This window comes from Vanessa tameamea, chromosome 12 (assembly GCF_037043105.1).
Source record: "Vanessa tameamea isolate UH-Manoa-2023 chromosome 12, ilVanTame1 primary haplotype, whole genome shotgun sequence".
NCBI lineage: Eukaryota > Metazoa > Arthropoda > Insecta > Lepidoptera > Nymphalidae > Vanessa > Vanessa tameamea.
The window spans coordinates 5,553,757-5,573,721 of record NC_087320.1 but is presented as its reverse complement, the minus strand read 5'-3'; the positions used below and the strand labels follow the sequence as shown (position 1 = coordinate 5,573,721).

General features: G+C 32.0%; 1 protein-coding gene across 2 annotated transcripts in view; it reads right to left on the bottom strand.

The window, feature by feature from the left end:
- Positions 1 to 11,220: 11,220 nt before the first annotated feature.
- Positions 11,221 to 19,965, bottom strand: part of LOC113392898 (autophagy-related protein 16-1) — a 126,150-nt gene continuing 117,405 nt past the window's right edge. For both annotated transcript variants that reach the window (XM_026629512.2, XM_026629513.2), the window contains one exon: positions 11,221 to 12,051. The gene's annotated coding sequence lies outside the window, so the exon portion shown is untranslated. The remainder of the gene's footprint in view (positions 12,052 to 19,965) is intronic.

Genomic DNA, 19,965 nt, shown 5'->3' with positions numbered 1-19,965 from the left:
CTAGTCATCACATTTAGTTGAAGTTAATAAAAATAATATCATGTCAAAAATAGTCAAACTTATAGAAAACATATTTGTGTTTTTGAAAAAAAAATAACCCCAAAAAGTGTTTAATGACTCTAAGTTTGTCTTTGGCTTTTAATAATCATAAAACTATTGGAGATTTTTTTAAAGGTTTTGTTCAATCGTACCGCCTGTTATTCTTTAACTATGTAATGATAAGCAAAATTGCTCTTAATTTTTAACAGGTACAATGTCGGATGCTTTTGAAACTATATATTTTATACAAGTTTGGCTCAATCACACATGTTTTCTATTTAAGACGTTGTTTAATATTAAAAACTTTTATTTCCGATCAGTATATTTTTGTGTTAGATACTCCTAATAATTTAAATATAATAGAACCGAATAATATTATTATTTCATTTTGGTAATAAACTAAACCGATATATGTATAAAGTGTGTCATAAAAGGCGAAAGTTGTTTCCGCTTGTCAACATGCATCAAAGTCAGATTTACTTCAAAATAACAATGTCGCATGTAGGTAAACTAGTAAACTTCAAATTACCTACTTGAGAATAGCCCGCATGTCAGTCGCAGTGAAATATGGCTTAGGTAATGTGAACGTAGAAAGGGCCCTGCGCTCACGTATTTCTAGGCACAATGGTGTGTTTCGTACGCAGCGAGATCGTTATCATTTGGGAATCACGCTAACAAGTAAACGTGCACGGGCAATGGGAGTCGGAACGTTAGCGCCAAATTCAATATAGTGCGGAAGCGTTGTGGCGGTAATCTGCCTGCGCTCTGCTCGTAGATCGAGATATTTACTTGTATGCTAATGGGGACCCTTACCGTGCGACTGCGTTTCGAACAACCTGATGTGATAATACCGAACGGTACCCATATAGAGTGATACCAAACAGGCGGTACACGTGTAGATAAGGAAGACTGTCGGGACCAACGGTAATAGAGACAAAGGAACAAGAAGCGGTTGTCATTTTAGTGCCTAATATTCTGATAACAATGGGTACTCCTTAGTAATAAGCTTGATATTGTTAGTAATAATATAGCTTTACCATTATATTTTAGATTGTACCTTGATAGACGTTTCAAAAGCTAACGAGATTATGTAAATAGGATAGGAAAATGGTGAAATTAACTCAATATTCCTGTTGTACAACTCTAATTTCCTGGCGCATGAGAGCCTCGTCGGTTCGTATTTAGATTATCAACAGAACGTCTACTTAAGCATTATATATTTAGAATTCGAATTCAATATGATTTGTGAAAGGCTAATGTTATGAAGGGTAGAGGTTTACATACTCAGATGCAGCTGGCTTTTCTTCATACACCGACAACCTATTTGTTATTACTGCAATTATTATTGTATTAAAAAAATTATATTGTATAATATTATATTGTATAATAAATATATGTATGTTGTAATAATACAATATTTAGAGATTTTATTTTATCATTAAATGCGTAAGTCATGTAGTAATTTATATTATCCATGTATTCTTTACTCTGTATTAACTGCTGCAATATATTATAACCCCATAAAATTTTAATTATTCGTTTCATTAATCATTTATTTCATTATAAATGATCCAGTAATGAATAACTGGACGTGAAAGCGGCGTTCTTGAGCGCAGATAATCTGATCAACCGCGCCAAAGCCTCGCAGTCGAGAACAAGGGCTTCGTAATGTAACAGTATAATTGCTGATAGCCGATAGATTTATTAATTTATAACTATCGTAAGTAGTACTTCTGTAAATTATAATGAATTAATCATTTTACTGGTTTAGTGCTTTGCGCGTATAAGGAATGGAATCCATAACCCACGACGCTGTAACAGTAAAATTATATTGCAATTACCAAAAAAAATATACCTAAATATATAATGTAAACTCTCACTATAAGAATATTTTAACATGGCCTATTATTGTATTAAATAAAATAATATACTATTTATTTAACCTAATAATGGCCTAATACAATAATAGTATTTGGTAATGAGGAACTTCAATAATTTCTTATCTGTTTATAATATTAAAGTTGCAAGCATAGAAAACATTACATAAAGTTGTTATACAGTATTGTCTTTTCATTATAGTAATAAAACACAAGCTATAAATTACTCTAGCGTTGTTTGTAATCCGTACTGCGGTGCATTCACACATAGCTATTTGGATTAGACGCTAAGATAAGTATACTGATATTTCTTCCTTGATCATCTACTCGCGCCTTATTACATCGCCATCAAATTGATCGATGTCCTGTCTGCGATTGAGTTGTATGATTCCTGCAATAGCTCTGCACCAGTAACTATAATAATAGACTTACGTATTGCTCAGCTAATAACGGCTGATGGAACGATTCAACATATTTCGTTTTTCCGAAACGATTAAAATGATTACCACTTTTTTTAAAGTGGAGTAACATTAGTATTTGACACAAGAAATAAATAGCATTTACTTGCATATTTGACAAAGAAATTAAATTAAATACTGTTGTTATAATATTGCTTATTTAATTATATAACTTCGATAGTTGAAAACTTCGTACTTTTAGTACTTTTTAAAATGATTTGCAATATGTCTGTATTTGCTTATAACTTTTTTTTCTAATCATTTATCTTGCTTTTAGCGGACAGTTTACACTAGGTTTACAGGACCGATTAACATTTTATGCCGCGTTTGATTCATTTGATGCGAGTACGTATAAATGATTACATTTTATGAGAAATTTTGATATAGTTTTGATATATGTATATATATACAAACATTTTAAACAGTTTTTTTTATTTATACTGTGGTTTTTTTGAGTAAAAATGCAGAAGTGTTTTGTGTGGGCTAACGAAACGGAACGAAATTATACACTTGTTCAATTATGATATTCAAAGCAATTTTTTAATCACTGAAAATGGTCAGCCATCTTATAGCTTTTTCATTATTGATTCAAAGCGCATCAAAAATATAAAAAAGGTATGCTATTTAGTTTTCTTATTCCTCATTGGTGCTTAGTTATATTTTATTATATTAACTGTCAAGACAAACAATGAGACACATCTGAACTACTGGATATCCCAAAGGCACTTACTACATCTGTGAATTTCAAGACATTTTACAGATTAAAGTAAAGAATATGTAATCCATATTTTTATGTACAAATCAAACAAACAATATACTTAAGTGATTCTAGGGCCCCTGTAGTAGAGGCTCTGGTTGGTTTTTTTCGTAACCAAATCTAGCCTTTTACGTTAGCAGCCAAAATGGGCAGTTCGGTTTGACCTCCTAGATTCATGGCTGGTTATAAATTACAATAAGTAAATTACTTCTTTATTATTTACTTATTCATTTAAGAAATGAGGTACATAATATAAATCAGATCAAGCTGTAGATACATTCTTTTTTCGTAGATAATAAATAATCTACCTTTTACGGTTACCATAGGAAAATACTTAATATGGAAAAACATGTTGTAGACTTAAGCCCATAATTGATTCTAGTGGCATTTGGAAGTCTATCCTCAAACCATCGTGAAATTCCAAGCGAAGTGTAATTTTCCTTCGCAACTAGGTTCAGTTGTAATTTTCATTACTCGTCCCAGAGGTTCGCGACCTACTCTAATTAGCTTAGATGCTTATGATTAAACGGCTCGGTCACGATCCGTCGATTTACTTCAAATCAGTTGCGGTTTTGTCTTGATAAGTTGAACATCAGTCAAGTCTGTTCACGGGTATATATTTCATTACTTTATGTAAAGGAATTCATAACTATTATAATAAATCTTTATTATAATTACTACTTAATGCCTATTTTTCATTAAATACATTTAATGCACAATATCGTATCAATCAAAGGTAAGCCAGATAATTAATATGTCTTGACTATTAATTAAATTATGTTTAAAAATAATTTGTTTTTTATTTTATTTTATCTAGTTATTAATTTCTACGATAAGATCGCAAACTAATTTTAACTTTTATGGGATGTGATTAATTAAACTTTAATGAATAGGTTATTTTGTTGACTTTATAAATATATACATATGTATATATTATTTTAAATGGGAACTGAAGTGTTATCTGTTAAATAGCAATTAAAATAACATATTCTTGTAGGGCTTTCATACCAAGGAATGGCAGATTCTTTATTCCTACTCTTTTATTTAAGCAGATTCTATCTTCAATTCAAGCGAACTTCATTCTAAATTTGCATGATTACTTATCTCTATTTATCTGTTAATTAAAACAGAATGATTCATTTTATGATGTTAATTCAAAGGAAGTTTTATTAAACGACCGAAGAACAATTTGTTCTTGATTGGAATATGCTCAGTAATTATATTATAAAATTTTATTTAAAATAATATACTAAAGTGGATATAAAAATGGTTATATTGGGTATCTTGACTGTACTCGGACTTACTCCCATTTGGATGACGATACATACAATGTAACCGTAATGATACACCATAAGATTATAATACATAAGTTATTATAATCAATTTTATGAAATTGTTGCGTTATTTTCAAAATAACGAAAATAAATAGTGCACAACACAAGACACACAAATAAACATTTTTCTCGCATTATATAGGTAATTAAAATGAAATTATATTTATATATTTTTTTTATTCTTTATACTACGATTGATTTTAAGGGCACTTACAAATAACAAACCGTTATTTTGAAGAAATCATTGTTCAAGATTCTAATTAGAAGTGCCGCCTCGAGTAATAGTTATTAAAAATACAGTTAATAACTTCGTTAAAAACCGAGTACTAATTGCCGTTCGAGTCATATGCTCCAGGCAGTCTACACATTCTAGAGCAATGCATTCACATCCTTGCTCACTTTATATTATAAAACATTGCCAGCGGCCCTGCCCACGGTGGCTTAATGGGTCCCTAGGGAACCTGCTCTCTAATTATGTGAGGTCCTTGGTAATTGTCTGGAAAACTTTTATTAATTTGCGTCGCCCGCAGTATATCAAAGAAAGCAAATACAAGATCTATATATGGCGACAGACGTTGTAAGAACATAATATTGCAGTAATAAATATTGTACTAATCTAAGTTTATTTAAATAAAACATGTACTCATTTCGTTAGGCATTAAATTTTGTATTAATTCGTGAAATATGTGAATTAATCATTTATTAAAGGGCGTAGTAATATAAAGAAAGAGAAATGAAGTTTAAGTAGGTACGTACATGTTTTATGGATACAGATAAGTCTTTCTTTTGAAATGCAAAACGAAGTGTCTAATGGGACGATAATGCGTTCGACCTATTTGCCACGTAGTAAATATGAGCAAAAAAGGGAATCAAATTTAATAGATGACTAAGATGATCACTGCAACGTGACTTTCTAATAAATATATCTGGTTCACCAGTTCAGATCGACTGGTATATAACGGATTTACATCTGCCACCAACTCCTCACGTAGAATTGTTATTGTTTCCGTTCACTTATGCAGGTATTTTTCCATTTGCGCCGGACTTGCATTGTAGTTGATGTAGGTTGTGGTCTGCTCAGTGCGGTTCCCGTTTATACTTATATTGACCGTGTCGCGGTCAAGAGTCCTCTTGACGTCCGCCTGCCGATGGCCGAGTGTTTGCCGAGCTTTTACTGGGTCATCGCCACGCGTCACTTCTACACCTGTCAATTAACCACGCCTCGACCCCCATAATTACTACTTAAATATTGCACGCTATAATTACAATACCATGTCCAATTTGCTCGATGTAATAAGTTGGCGAGCACTTTTTTGTCACCGCAAAAAACTTACAACGACGTGCCAATACTGTTATTTTTATTTTGCATATCGGTTTCGGCCTATTGATAGACGCTCGTACGGACGTACGGTTAGCCCCAGAGAAATCAGATATCGGTTTGTCCATTAGAGGAAAACATAAAACATACCACCTGTAATAATGTACCCACATCCGTCAAGATGCTATCTTCTTGAAATAAATTAATGAATATAACTCAGATGAATCAACAGTGAAGAATCATGACGATGCAGATCGCACCTCGCAATTTGTATTAAGAACAATGAATTGTTTGATAAAATATATCTAATATAAAAGAAATAATGGATTACCAAAAAATAGAGACAGAATAAATGGCTTACGTGGAGCTTTAACATATAGTGCTAATACTTGGGTAAAATTTACTATTTGCGAGTATTGCAAACAGAACTTACAAGGTGGCCATTTATGTCCGATGTGGTTTTAGTACCATAATCTCGTCTGGTTTGACTAATTGGGTGGAGACTAGAGTTATAAGCGCACAGCCATTAAGGCGCGCACGCGCAGACGGCGGCGGTGACAGCCGCGCGACCGTCGACCCGCGTCCGCTAGCGCTTACCCTTAACTGTCTTCTTGGATTTGCATGATGAGCGCTACATCTCCGCGTGTTGTTGTGAAGACGTGATTTGAACTTCCTTTCGTAGTTTAATATGCATGAAGCGACACTCGATTTCAGAGAAATATCTCGAAAGAATGCAAGTGAAACTTGTAGTTAAAAATAATTTGCTTTATTCTTACTTATTAAGTATAATAAAGATTCGGTTACTAGTTATACGACTGCATATTTCTCAAAGACCTACCATTAATCTGCCGCATAACGAAACGTAAAGGTAAACCTAAAGACACTTTAATGTCGATGCCTATTAATGGTACTCGTAAATGTTGTTCTGAAATAGTGCATTTCTTGAGCATAGCATAAAATTAAATATATATTAGTACAACTTTTGTTACTAATTAATCCAGAAAAGCAAATATATGTCGAGCTGGTCTAGTACATTTAGCAACTATGTGGATTTAGCTAGCTAAAGATTTTAGAGAATTCGATCCCCCCTTTTTCTAAGACCGGGATAAAGATATTGGGTGCATACGATACCGGGACATTCCAGGGGTTAAATGAAACATAGCCAGGGACAGAAAAAAATCTCCAGAGTATATTATATAAATCAGCTGTTATAATTATTTTGTATAGCAAAATTACCGAATATTCATAAAATAATCACTCTAAAGAAGGTAAACTTTAGGAAAATAAAGTTTAAAGTATTTTTAATTTCTGTTTAAATTTTAGAAAGAAAAATGAGTTCGGGCAAACATTTGACGTTATTATTATGTAGGTACGTACTGATTATTTATGATCAGATTCGTCTAAAAATACATCGAAAGTCAAAAGTAAATTATATTACCAAAAGTATTGTTAAAAAAAAAATCTAGTAAATAGCAATTAAAATTAAGACTTAGAACTTTTTCAAATGGTGTTCTCGTCTCAAACCCAATATTCTATTCCATTTTTTCATTTTTGTCATAACTTTGAAATCCCTCGAAAAGATTGGTAAAATTTAATTCCGAATTTTTTGGAATAAAAACATCCGAGATCCGGAAAGAGCCATATAGTGGTATAAACCTAAGTTTTAGTAGTAGTGATGGACTATTGAAACTACGAATAGTAGAAAACTATCGGTTAAGGTTATTTACCTTTCCATAGTTTTCGAGCGCTTATAGATTTTTCTTTCTTTGGAGATATATTTCTTTCTTTGGAGATAGGGACGTCTGTCCCTCACCTTTTTCTGTAATTTGTTTCATTACCATTTTTATTATACAACGAACCTTTTTTGAGACACTTATGAAAACGCGTTTTTTTGGATGACCACGGCTTTGTTTAAGGCATTATGGATTGAGGCCCTGGCCTGTTATATGTAAGGGTGATATTTCATTATGTATTTACAATTCCACGTCGAATTTAAATAAACGAACTTGTACAGTTTCAGATAAGAAATCTTTTGCAATATTGATGAGAGATTAGTTTTCTTCTGCTGGACAAAAGGTGGCAATTGAATTGAAATTATACGCATGCTCGTATAACAGGTCTTGGGAGGCATGGCTACTATGTCAATAGGTAAATAGCATTTAAATAAATCACGCGTGACGGTCATTATTTTCTTTCCGATGAGTCTTAACTGTACTCGGCGGTAATCAACGTGTGAATCTATAATTGGTGTGCAATACGTGAAGATGTAAATGTAAAAAACAACTTTCTAGAAATAACACAACACGTATATGTTTCAATATTTATTTTTCGTATTTTAAATTGCGTCGCAAAAGATGCGACGCATAAAATATTATTTTTTATTAACTCAAAGAGACAATTTCAATTTGTCGCAGCAAATTGTGATGTTTTATATAATATGAAAGGAAAGTCAGCTATTTATTATAATAACTTATGACATTATCACCTCAGCAAAACGATACGTATAATAACAATATTCCAACGATTGTAGCAGCTGAGTCCTACACCTAAATAATAAAAAACAAAACTTTTAACAGTCTATCCTACTCCGACATTTACAGAAGTTATATCGGGATGGCAAATATATCAAAATAAATGTGAGTAAACACTGCATATTGTATAGGGTTTTGTCCGCATAGATCGTTGGAGTATTGCAATTTTGTACTAGTAAGAACTTTTACGTTTAATTTTGAATATAAAAATATTAAAGTAGTATGCATGCACGTATAGTATAGTCTGCACGTTCCAACATTTGCCCGAATATTCTTAAATACTAGACATTCATAGAACTTAATTATTATGCACTTTTATATACATAATATAATTTATATTCGGTGTATTTTTATAAAATTTAAAATTAAAGCCATTCATTAGCAATAAACATTTTAAAAAGTATGTGAAAAGTTTGTGAACATATAATAATTAATTCTTAAAACAACATAAGATTACTTTTACTTATACAACTTTGTATTATGAACTGTAATTATAGATAAATTTAACAACAAAAGAAACCATAAAATCCGAAATAACTTATAATCAAAAGTCGTTAATTTGTAAAACAAAACAATGTAAATTCAAAATTTGACAGGCATATGTTTTTGATACCAAAACGTCTTAATATAGTATTTGACTAATGCAAAAAAAAAAAACAAAAACATTTAAATTAAAATTATACATTTTTTTTTCAAATACATTGTTAAATGGTAATCAAACGTAAACTAAGTGGAAACAACCATAGAAAATATTCAATAGAAAAAAATTACATCGTAGCTAACAAAAACAAAGCTTTATTTTATTGATAAATAACGTTTATTTAATCAAATGATACAATTTTGAATTTTTCTTCATAAATAAATATATGTATGATAAATTAAATATAATATATCAACAACAGGGACATGAATGTACTACATTGTTGGCTTATGTTTTTTTTAAATTTAAAAATAAATATGTACTCAAATTTATATAAATTAACTAATATTTAACGACTAGTTATATAGATAGTATAATGAATTGTATCTCTATAAACTTTTGGAATTATCTTTATCTTTTAAAGGAATTGGAACTAATTAATCAATTAATTTAAAAGGAAATTACACCAGCAAAAAACCATCGAGGAAGTTCCGTAAAATAAAAATTAAATTATATTTATAATCTGTGATGTGATTATTATATCGACGACAGTCTTTGTTAATAATAAACTATAATTATCATAAAACTAGCGCAGACATACTAAAATATTGTTGATATTAAAAAGTTTCTCGCAAAAAGGCCTTTATATTATTTATAACGTGAATAGAAACGCAGCTTAAAAACTTCTTCGATAAAAATATAAGTACTTTATACGGATAACTCCAATAAAAGGCACTTGTTTTCAGCATAAAGCGCTGAATTATTAATAAAATACGAGATAAAAGCTAACCTGCTAAATCTATTTTTACTCACGCGTCGATATACCGTTACTGTAGTACGAACCTTGCCCTCGACAACTTTATGCGAAATTTATACCGTTTCAAATATAATAATTTAAAATGTGCGTTCCTGTGTAATATAACGCAAACGATCTGTTAATATTTTAGCCATCTACAAAAGAGAAAAATATGTAAAAAATGATTTTGAATATAATATTTTAAGGACTGTTTATACTAAATGTATTTAATGAGCTATCTTATGAGTATCAATCAATTAAAATTTGTTATTCAATGTTGTGTTCAGTGTCAGTTTTATCTTTATCTCGCATACATAATATTTGTAAAAGGAAGACGTTAAATAAATATATGTTTGAATAGTCGACATTATAATTTACTCTTAACGTTGCCAAATGTAACTAAGTATCTAAATTTAAACGAATAAATACGTGTCAAAAATGATTTCATTAAAATATAGAAAAAAACCGTATGTGACTAGTTTTCGTCACAGCTAACGATATTTTAAACATGATTGTGGTCACCGTTAGGTAAATATACATTTTAATATCGAACGCTGGAATTTTATATCTTTAAATATATGACATGTTTTTTTGGCAAGAATAATTCTTATGTAGAGAGACGAGGCGCCATTTTTCTGTCCCATGCAAACTAGACGTTAACCAAGAAGAAGGTTAACGAAGCGTAATATGAGCGGCAACGGATTAAGTTTTTTGATCGAATTCCAACCTCGGTCGTAGCAGTTTCGGGTAATTAAGCTGCCTGTTATACGCGTAATTACATGTGAAAATAGTGTTATAAAAATAACGCGGGGTCGTTGGACCTTCAAATTAAAAAAATCTCGTAAAAACATCAGCAAAAAGTAGGCGAGCACGACTGTCAAAACATGCGTCACGGGATTATGGATGTGTCGCCCGCGGCGTGCGCCCGCGCCGCCGCTCGCGACGAGCTCCGCCGCGGTGCGGGCGCCGACGCTTACTTCTGATGCTCATTTACTCACAACTATCGACTGTTTTCTATTAGAATGACTATTTAATGTCACTGAACTCAATTATCTCCTTCAGACATATCGTTTAATGTTTCGCACAATGTGAATACCCGGATGCTTCAGCCATAAAACTTGATGAGAATATATAAAATAAATTGAGAATTTTTATACATACACGCATATATATAACATTAATTGCATATTGAAATTACACTAGCAACACAAGTGTAGGTAATATAATATAATATAGCCTTTGGAATACTTTCAAATAAATTAGTTAATACAATTTAATTGTGCTATGTCGATTCTACTTCGAGTACGTCTTAAAAATTTTCATTGATAGTCTATATTGAGTAAGAAATTTATGCTTTATATTAAAATTCACTTTCGTTACAGAAGTTATGAATATTACTTATCAAATTAAAAGTAACACAATTTATTAATTATAAATTGTGTTACTGAGATAAACTAAACACGAATTTTGAATTGCGCGACCAGCGATTGGCAACCAGCAACTAACTAGTAGCGACTACAAGTCATCCTATCATTGTGTGGTAATGAGCGCTCGATACAGGTGGCTCGTGGTCCACCCCTAGTGAAACAAATATCACGTCACGTCGACGGCAACATACGGCGCCTATTAATTTATAGCTCATTGTACTCTAAATTTTAAGATGCCGCATTGTAATGCTCATATCACGATCGTCTAAATTGGATCTAACCAGTCGTTCTTGCTACTATAGTTGCGGTTTATGCTTCTCACGTTTCTTAACAATATTTTGAATTAACCGAAAACGTTATTTTTATAACGCTATTAAAACTAGAAGTTAAAATACGAAGTTTATATCAATAATAAATACTTAAATCATCATCCAATATAAATATTTCACAAGCCCATCAAAAGGAATGATGTGAAATTTAATATTTTGATATAATCTAATTAATAAAAATATTCATATCAATATACACAACGCAACTGGCAACATTACAAGAGTATTATAAAAAAGAAACGAATTATAATAAACGTAGCACCTCTTCCTTTGTTACACATCAATCAGTTCGTATCATCAAATATATATTCGTATTACTACGAGTCATATTTTTTCCAATTACCTTGATCGATATCGCTTGAATATTAGCTGTATAAACATCCAGGTATTATGTTTAAAAAAGTCGATTGAATCTAGTTTGTTTTCATGTCGAGCCATGTGATGGTCTAAGCGAATCTGTGTAAGATGTCTGTGGTGATACCCCGTAAAAAATCAAACACCTCAGCACCATCGCCTTCAGATTCTTCGAGATTCGGACTGCTGATCTGTAATTAAAATTCAATGTTATTATTCAACCTTAATCAAAAAAATAAAAATTACTTATACTATTTTATACGCACAATAACTACCCGACTTTGTACAGGTCAAATAAGACTAGAAAAAAATCACACTTAGAACCATAACACAGTGACACAAACCGGATTAAATCTAAGATCCTCACGAACCCACTCAAATACAAGCAAAAAATATCATCCAAATCGGTTCAGCCGTATAGGAGCTTAGTAACATAAGACCTGAGAATTATATATACATTAAGATAATAAAGAATAAAAAAAATATAATAAAGTAGGATACTCTAAAACTATGCGATGAATCTGGTCTGTTGTTTCTACGCGTTTTATTTTATACTTGCGTGTAGAACTAAACGCATGCGATCCGGACGATGGGACGTTTAACACCTATAACACGGTCAAAATATAAAAAGCTTTTTTCCACTTTCATTTTTGGTTCAGGCATAAAATTATAATTGGATTATTTCTATACAGTTCATAGCTCTCTGGACATAGTTTACAATGGCAATTTTTTGAGTTCTTTTTAACCTTATTTTGTACACTAATGTACCTAGTTAGGGGAAATATCCTCGGTCGCAAAGGCTGGAAAAACAAGCAAATGGGTCAATTGGTCGTAAGCAGTAGTATGTCTATAGGCATTGGTACTGCAAGAAATATAGACCACCGGCAATGGAAGCTAAAGTCCGCAAGTGTGTCATTGCTGGTCAAAGACTTCCACTTCTCTAAAGTGGATGGTTAAGAGCGTACTCTAGTAAGTGTTTTACTTACTGGACTGTCTCCGATAGATGCGACCATATATATTTATAATTATAAATTTATTTTATATACATATTAATTATAAGCAAATTAAAAAACAAATATATCATATATCCTTATAATATTTGTACAAATAGTAGTGATGTGCTTCATATCAAATCATCATATTGTGTTTGACTATACTCAAACCCTTATAATTTCTCGGTATCTATAAAGGTGGATATATATACTTTTTTACAATATAAGTTGTGTCAACGCTCTTGACTATAAGTTATAACAAAATTTTTAACAAAGATATAGTCTTTTTACTGTTACAAAACCTATTACAAAAACATGAAATTCACGTTTGAAACCAAGGACAGATTCTTATTTACTAATATTAGTTGACCCAGCTATACCAGCTATAATTCAAAGGGGTGAATTAAAAAATAAATGATTATTTCCTTTCCCGCAACTAACTCCATTCCAAATTTCATCTAAATCGGTTCAGCGGTTTAAGCGAGACGTGGTAACAGACATCGTTACTTATCTATTTATAATATTACTATAGATCACAAATATTATGTACTAAAACTTCTACCTAATATTGGTAGTAGATTTTCCATCCGAGCATAACAAAAAAATACGCCTTCTCAATTATTAGCACAGATATGTATAAGGAAAAGGCAGTTTATTTGTATTGTGCTAAATACATGATGCAAATAAACAAATCATACAGAAATTGATATGTTTGATAAATGGTAACCGTTATTAACTGATCTAATATATTTATATATCACCGCACTATTTCAAATCGATTCTGAGCTCTGGATTTATATCGTTCGTTAGTGGGCTGCCGACATTTACTATGGCTCTTGATATCAATGGTCTATATACGGAAATCGTTAGTAATAATTAAAATATACGCATCTATTGTACACGTGCAACTTTCAAAGCATAGCCCTTATTCCCTTTACTTTAAATGTCTTAATTTTATTTATTTATTCTTATCTTAGAAATTTCCGAACGCAGACCTTATGCCCTTAGACATTTACTCCTTGTGTATCTTTGAGCTAATCAGAAAGTTTGTAAGTGATGATGCAAAAATGATAACAAAATAATTGCTTTAGAATTTTTAAATCAAATACACAATATATGTTTTCTTCTATTTTCTATTGTATATTTTATCGCTTGGCGGTTGGGCTTCGTGCGAGCCCGTCTGGGTAGATAGCGGCCACATGTTCTACCTCCAAACAGCAATATTTATGATTGTCGTGTTCCGGTTTGAAGGGTAAGTGCGCTAGTGTAACTACAGGCAAAAGGCACAACACATCTTAGCTCCCAAGGTTGGTGGCGCATTGGTAATGCAGGAAATGTTAAATATTTCTTACAGCGATAATGTCTATGGGCGGCGGTGACCGCTTTTCATCGGGTGGCCCACTTGCCCGTCTACCTAACTATACTATAAAAAAAGAACCTGTAAAATAACGAAAGTAGCATTACATAGAAACATGACACCGGTCACAAAATGCGTGAAGATAATTTGATGATGATAATACACTGATTTCGCTGGAGGGCGAAATCGTTCCGTTTAGGTATTTAAGTGGTAATAAGAGAAAAAATAGCAGTCTAAATTTTGAAAACGGGAGATAATATCACGAAAAGTTAAATGAATGGGACGTAGGCAATGAGTGTGTTCCGTGCTCATTGTTGCCGATTTCTCACAGCGATTTGCTAATAACAGTTATTACCCCGCCCCCGGTCAGCTCTCCGTTGCGTGCGGACTACCGGCCTTGTGAGCAAACAAAAAATATAATTATTCCAGAACGGTATCATTAAATTGGACGTCTATTAGGAAGCGATATCAATGTCGCCTCGAGTGTCGATATCTGACAATGTCTTTCTCTATTACGCGCGATGGACTGATAGACATTTATAATAAATAGCGGCTTAAATAATTTTAATTAGTCACCAACAAACATCAAACCAGTTACTGAGATCTTGACAATCCATTCTGGAACAATATTTAAGTACAACCGTCGTACCATAAGTGGAATTTTGTGTATCAAATGTTTTTTTTTCTGCATATCATTTGTGGTAATTTAATCTCATTAGTAAACGTTGAAGTTCATGTGACACGCCACTTGATTTTTTGTTGAGTCCAACTGTATAATATTAGAATATACAGTTCAAAAATTGTGCTCATGTTATAAAGCAACTGTCAACTATAATTTATTAGAAAGAACAAATAAACACGAATATTTTTTTTCTCGGGAAAATGTAAATATTTTTAGACTGCAGTACGCAAATTCCGTTTTATTTATAAAAAAATGCAAACTGTGTTATATGAAATGAAAAAAAAAGGAATTTATGTTTTAAAATAGTCACCAATAAAATCAAGATTATGGTTACAAATCATGGTATTACTATCGACTTGTCGTGGCCTTGGCCTTTTCTTTTAAATATTATTTACTTACGCATATGAAATATGGCTATACTTATTTTTTGACCTCAATAGCGGTTAATGCAAGAAAGTATTCGCAGCGAATTTGAATAAATTTTGATCCGATGAGGATTACTTAAATTTATAAGGCAATTTAAGACATGGCTTTTCAAAGAGAATCAACATCAAAGAATGTACTCTAGTCATTGCTCATATGTCAAAGAGTTGCAATTTCATTATCTGCAATTCAACGTATTCATTAGGCCTCACTTGAAGTCCAGTTAGCCCTAACTAATGACGTGTTATTTGTTAATCGAATTGATGGATTGGTGACGTTGGTAGTAGAATGTGGTTTCCTTATCAGCTCGGAACAGATAAATATCTTTTCGTGTCGCGATTGCGGGGGTCATTACGCCGAAACGCTGGTCGCACGTCGCAAAGCAACGGTACCCGGTGAGAGGACTGAGAGGTGCTGGAGGCTGTTTTTGACAACATAATATCGTTTTGTTTACGGTAGCTTAATTTAATTGGGTATTATCTTGTTTGTTCGATTAAAGAGTTCATTTGGGGCGCCTATCATTTAATAACAACTACTAGTATGGAATATTGTATTATAACTATTGCGTCAAAAACGTCAAATTCATGTAAATTCCTCGATCGTCATATATACAACTTTAACAAATATAATATTGTTCTTCTAATTGAAAAATTCAAGGCTTTTAAAAATCTAATTTAATAGAAAATAATTGACTATAAAGTGCTTTATCATTCTCGTAGTCTTAGTTGTTATTAACGGTTCTAAATAAAATAACAAAGGAACATAGAATCGAAGTTCAATAAACGAACATGATTTATTTGGAAAAAAGTAGTATAACATTAAATTCGCTATTCAATTCAAATTTGCACCTTATTAATAAATTTCTAGGGATGAAACGAAACTTGCAAAATGCCGACAAAAACACGAAAGGAAACGAAAGTAGGTCAGTACGACAATAATAAAAATACAATATCGATCACGTGTCTACAAAATCTTAGCTATTAAATTTTATATGTACTTTAAAAAAAATATTGTCGGACATTGTACGTCAGTAATTCAATCAAGCGAAAGTTAGCAGGAGAGTAGCGAGCTTGTTAAAAGAGTTCAGTACCTGCAGTTTTTTTTGTCATTCGATATTCAAACGATGCCATACAAGATTGACGTATCGAGATATTGGACGATCATTAAATTATCCTTTTTTTAATGGATTTTGACGACTAATCTAGTATCAATTTAATCCATGCACTTGAATAAAGATATGTTTGTTGAGGTTTGCCAATTTCACAGTTGATATATGTTGCTGGCAATAATTTAAGCACGTTTTTAACTTGTTGCTATTTTAAAAATTATTTAAAAATAAAAAGTTATTGTTTTCACCTCGATTTTCGAAAAATTATTTCTCATCGGATCTCCTTATTTTGAGATCTTAAGAAGCCATTCTAGCTACAGTTTGACTTCCGACCGCGTGTGTGTTGGTAATTTTTTTTTTGTCTTATGATATATCAAGAAAAATCAATCGATTGAGATCCACGACACGGTGTTATGTTGGGTTCAGCGAGGATTAAATATGATTAAACTTTGGCGTCAAAGCTGTTCAGAAGATATTCGAAAAATGAAAAGAGAAAAGTTATTTTTTTATTGTGCAGGGTTTATTTACTGTTTTGTAATAGCTTATATCGGTTTAAGAAAAACTTATCGAATGTCGCATAATGCATCGAAATCGAATGAAACGTTTGAAAGATGCTAGTATTCCGAGCATTTCTTAAAAATGTACGGAATACTACTACTACTCCTACTACTATAAAAAATTAGATATAGAATAACAGGTGAAATATAGAAGAAATAGCGAAAACGGAGAAAAGTATTTTTTTTTATAATCCGATGATGTTTTTCAGTTTTCGAACGGGAAATCGGAAAATTCACACCTCATAAAACCGAGCCTACCTAATACCTCTCAATATCGCATCCTTACAGACTTTATATCTAAAATAACTAGATTGGCCTGCAGTGTCAACAGATTTTTTCTTGTTTAAGCTATGTAGTGCGTGTATTTCATTTAAAATAAAAATAAATGAAGCAAAGGGTGAAGACGTAGTTACGAAAAGTAATATATATGTTGCAACCTATTGGTTAAATTAGCCATTCAATGAAACGCCCAGCCACTTTACTAAAAGGCGCCCTTTAACCAACGTCCTGAATGACAATAGTCAATTTATAGTCCTTTAGTAGAGCGCGGTCACTTCTGAAAATAAAGTTTGGTACACAACAATATGGAAATTCGAACGCCTTCGGCGCTAAAGGATGTAAGCTATGCCTGTATTTTGTTACAGCAGGCGAGTTTTGCTTCTCCTGACACCTATGGTTTCTAAGGAGAGTTTACATCAAATTACCTTTTTCTATTAAAGGGAGAAATGGCTGGTGTCATTTCGGCCGTTTGTTGTACGGCACCGTTAAGTAAAATGGCTAGGTGTTGCATTGAATGGCTAATTTAACCAGCTGGCTGCGACATACACATACATATTGATCGAAATAAGAGATAGTGAAAATACGAAGTATAATTCAAATGTTACGAGTATAAGTATTCATTCAAGATCACGTCGATCACAATCAAAGATTGGAGATTTAAACCAGACCAAGCATCATTGGGTTTTCATGTCCTTATTTTGTACTTAATTTTTTGCCGCATAGCCTTTATAGGTCGAATGAGATTCTGCAGTGTTGATATAAATCTGATTGGAGGAGCGGGCATGGCGATATTACGAGTGTTTGTTTATATATATATATATATATACGTAAACTATTGATATAAAATTTTCACTTTCTAAGAGGTTGTCATATACTATGTGGTGTAGTTGTATGTTGAGTCAACTTTAAGAAAGGCTCTAATGACAAAAAAGCCTGAGAAGGAATTGTTCGGGTTGTTTTTCAACCGAAAGCTGCTAAAAGCAATAACAGCTAGATAAATACTTTTTGATGAGAGTTTTGTAATCTCCAAAATGTCTAAAGAAAAGTGAAAATGGATGAATGGATGGTTGTCCACGACAACATAATTATATCCATTATTATTTAATGTACGAGTAACAAACGATTTATTCATAAAAGGCGATAAGAGTTATGTCTATTACTATATAGATAGTTTAAACGTACCCCATCAGCAAAAAATAAAGTTTAATCCTGTAATTCGGACATAAGTTTTAGAAATATTATTAAATATTCTAACAAACAAAAGTGCAGGCAATAGCTTGGTCTGATACTGTTTATATTTTTTTATTTTTTACTAGCTGTTTGTCGCAACTCCGTCTGCTAGGCTATTTTTACTCCAAATTTTATCAATACATGATAAAGTGGTCTTGTGATGGTAGGAACACAAGCAGAGCAATTTTCGCATTTATTAAACGAATGATTTAAAAGTATTATAAAATGGAGAAAGCTAGTAATGTATAAAAAATAAACGTTTAATATTTTAAGATACCATTTTGCATAAAGGCGCAATTTATAACCAAAAATTGTAAGCACTCCATAACCTATGCTCTTAAATAATAAAAATAAGCAAAAGTAAATATGTACAGTCCATTAGTCAAAGCCACTCAAAGAATTCATGTCGCGAGACAATATGGACCGGCCAGCGTGAACCCATACATACACTCATACAAAAACCCAATGAAAGTCGAAAGTCACGCTTTCACTTGTCGGCGGCATTGTATTGTCGGACGGTATTCTAAACTTATTTTTAACAATAAAGTTTCATATAACTAATGGTCGAATTATTGGTGGCTGCTTGGGTGATTAGGTCAGCCGAGCTATTACCATCAAATAACCACGCAGTAGAAGCCTGTCAGTCACTGGCATTCGGTGTTTATTAACTATTCTATTCATTTCGCGCAGTCGTGTTATTATTTTTAATTACAATAATAAAGCATGTTCTTCATAAAATAAAAGAATAAAGTTTTAATCTGAGCATTAGTGAAATTATCTTTCATCGCTAATTGCTATCATTATCGAATCTAGGATTGTAGATTCTTTTTTGTATTTACAATCGTCTGTAATTTGGCCGATGGTATATTCAAGTAGTTGTTCTACATTGTGAATTGAATGTGTCCACTCATTACTGACAAATTCCGTTAGCACTTGTATGAATGTGTAAAACACATTCACTGTGTGTATAAAGGACCCTAATAAATAAGAACATGTCTAGACGCCATAACAACTTGAACTGCGACCTCTAAGTCTTGCGCTACGCGTCGTGATATAATGCACTCTTTATAGTTACGACTACTTCCTTTAAAAGGACATCCGATATGAATGACAAATTGCCTACAAATAAAGTTAGTAATTGTTTTTGTCGATTTATAAAAAGAAGAGAGATATCTTCTTTATGTTTTTTGTTATCTTGCCTATCTGCGATATCGCAGGCTGTGAAGCGATATTGATGACGTAATAAAGAAAGGTTACATTTAAGTTTGATAAAAATCACCCCTAAGAGTAGAACGACGATATCTTAATAAAATACTAAAGTATAAATTAGTATCGTGTATTTTGCAGCATAAAATTCAGACAATTAATAAAATATAGTTTCGACTATAAAGTTAAGGACTGAAATCAAAACATTAATTATACAAATAATTTAATTTAATCTTGTTACTGTTGAACGACTTTCATTTACTTAAGGAAT